The following is a 3,428-nucleotide window of genomic DNA, read 5'->3' on the forward strand; positions in this document are numbered from 1 at the left end:
AACAATATAATTGGTATCAATTTAAAGGTCAACCACTCCTCTTGGATATAATATCAACTTCTAGGGTCTATGTCCTTCAGGGGTAAATATATATGCTATAGAATACAAATTTTGTCATTTTTCACACAAAAGTCAGGGTCCATTTGACCCGCTAAATATTGACCAATCTTTATGAAAACAGGCATGCTTATTCTTTGGTCTGATCCCTTTCTCCATGGAAAATTTCACGATGTTCGGGCCACTATTGCGGCCTCTGGAGCGACCAGAAAAACGGACAAAAATTTAGTATTTGGTCCATTTCATCCCCTAAATTTAACCGATCTTTCCCAAAAACAATAGGGGTCTTCATTGGCCAGAACCCTTCATACCTGCAAAATTTCGTGAAGATTGGTCCATAACTGTGGCCTGTATCGTGTTTACAAATTATAATGGACTGACGGACAGACGGACGGACGGACACACATGTCTAGATCGACTCAGCTAGTCGAGATTGACGATCGGTATACCTAAAGGTGGGTCTAGGACCAATATTTCGCGGCATTACAAATTTTTGGAGCTGCACAAAGCTATAATACCCTGACAACATAGTTGTGTAGGGTATAAAAATTATACGGTATACATAAAACCAGTGAGCGGAGCAGTATAGTCGGACGGGGCCGACCATACGATACCCTACACAACTACCACGGAACTAAAATTTTCTGCAGATGTTTATTCCGAACCTGGGCAATATTTCGTGATATTTGCACCCTCTTTCCCGATTAGAGGTAAACAGCTCCCCTTCCTCACACTGACATATTTTCCAAATATATCACGAGTATTCAGTACAGCTATTGTCCATATTCCCTTCAACGTGGGTTGTATTGTTATGTTCGGCTTTCATTTGTGGTATATAGATCAACTCGAAAATTACACAAAAAATTAAGTTTTCGGCCCACTTCACTCCAAAATTATTATCTGATCATCACCGAAAATTATAGGCGTTGTCCTTGACCATAACTGGAACCTCATGGAACATTTCATAGCGATCAGCGCTATAGTTCCGCTCTCTAGAGTCATAATGGGTTTTTAAATAATACACGAATACGGAGATACCTGTAAATATTTAGGTGTAACTCCCACATCCGAGCAAATACAACAATATTATTGGTATCAATTTAAAGATCAACCACTCCCCTTGGATATAATATCAACTTCTCGGGTCTATGTCCTTCAGGGGTAAATATATACGCTATAGAATACAAATTTTGTAATTTTTCACACAAAAGTCAGGGTCCATTTGACGCACTAAATATTGTCCGATCTTTATCAAAACAGGTATGCTTATTCTTTGGCCAAATCCCCTTCTCCATGCAAAATTTCACGATGTTCGGTCCATTATTGCGGCCTCTGGAGTGGCCAGAAAAACCGACAAAAATTTAGTATTTGGTCCATTTCATCCCCTAAATATTAACCGATCTTTACCAAAAACAATAGGGTTCTTCAGTGGCCAGAACCCATCCTACATGCAAAATTTCGTGAAGATTGGTCCATAACTGTGGCCTGTATCGTGTTTACAAATTATAATGGGCAGACGGACGGACGGACGGACACACATGTCTAGATCGACTCAGCTAGTCGAGATATGACGATCGGTATACTTAAAGGTGGGTCTAGGACCAATATTTCGCGGCGTTACAAACATTTGGGGCTGCACAAAACTATAATACCCTGACAACATAGTTGTGTAGGGTATAATTAGGAGTGCGTTTTTACATTACAAATCAAATAACTTTCATTATCATTGATGTTTTTTGTTGGGCTTTATTTGTCAGGTATTTTTGATGATAATAAAAAAACTGGTTTTTATTTCATGTTTTATTTCAGGACTCAAAATATGGAAATTGTTGCGGTACATTTATCTCTCAGTTTGTAACAGAGGTTAAGGTTAACTATTATCTTACACCCTCTCCCCTACAAATTGAGGCAATTAATATTATCTAATGTAAATCAGGGCCCTCTGAAATAATATAATTACATTAACATAAGTTTGAGAATGCGGTTAAGACCATTAAGATGCCTTTAACAGGAAACTGGCATTAAGACAAGTGATTCTTACTGGGTGTAAAAATATAGGGATTCGAAATTTGACGCTGGTATTGTCAGCGTTTGACAATACCAGCGTATCAATTTCTAAAGTTTTCTCATTAAAACTTTTGTCTCCTTTGAACACACTCTAATGTTCATCAGTCATACAAGTATTTCACTCATCTTTTGGAAAATACAAATTGTTGCCGTTGTGTTGTGCAGATCATTTGTTGCGATTGTGTTTTTGTGTTCTGTGATGATGATCATCACTCACCAGGCGTAACGAAGGTGCACCTTCAATCAAGCCTGACCATATATGGAACCCCCGTGTAGCTGACAGACTACGCTTTGTGGCAGTGGTTGGTTGGTATTCACTCAATTCGTCTTTGGATAAAATGAAAAACAAAAAACATCCAGAACGCAAAAACAAGGCAAACAAATAAGATGCCACACTAGCGATTTAAATGATGATTAAAATCTACATACAGGAGTATTATACACTGGTCATATATATATATATATATATATATATATATATATATATAAAAACAAATAAACAAATTTGTATATATGTGCACAGTGTTAGTAAGGAATGAAGTTTTTGAACTGATTAGAGATGTAGGTTTTTTTAATCTTCCATTGAAAATTCTTTATAAATTAAATAATTTTTTTCTTTTTTTTTTGAAAATTTTCCCAAATTACCGACATTTGGTAGGTACCGTTCAATGGGTGCTACGGAAACAAGTGAATCAATATTATTGATTTTTTTTATCGTGATCCAAATTACAAAACTACATCCGATTCGATTGAAAAAACGATACCAAAATTCCGGATGTTGGGGAGTACCGTTGTATTAGGGCTATATAAAAATGTAAAATGATTAAATTTTATTTCGATCAAGTATATTATAGAGTCCGAATCACTGTATGTTTGGTCAATTAAGATGGGGGAGCGTTCTCGTAATCGTCTGTAGCACTGCTCATTCTTAACAAAAATGCAACACCGATGACATTTCCACCAGACACAGACACTCTGCATTTGAATGTGGATTTATTATTGTCTTCTTCCCCCATTCTCTATAGGCACGTTGTTCCATACAAAACCATAAAAACAATTCAAGACAATTTCAAGGAGCAGCTTTATAATTAAATTAAGGAAAACAACCAACAACAAAATCGATTTGATTACCTGTGGTGGCACGGTGACTAAACACTTGTTTCGCTTCACTAACGCACCGTACGTTGTCGTCTTCACTGTCTTCTTGTTCCTTGTAAGGGTTTTATGATTCCCCTCGGTTGATTTGTCAAATTGTGTTTGACCATCATCACCAGCACTACCACCACCACTGCAGAGGCTTAATT

The sequence above is a fragment of the Musca vetustissima genome, unplaced genomic scaffold (genome assembly GCF_032173495.1).
Source record: "Musca vetustissima isolate MV318-11 ecotype Yass unplaced genomic scaffold, APGP_CSIRO_Mvet_v1 utg9346, whole genome shotgun sequence".
NCBI lineage: Eukaryota > Metazoa > Arthropoda > Insecta > Diptera > Muscidae > Musca > Musca vetustissima.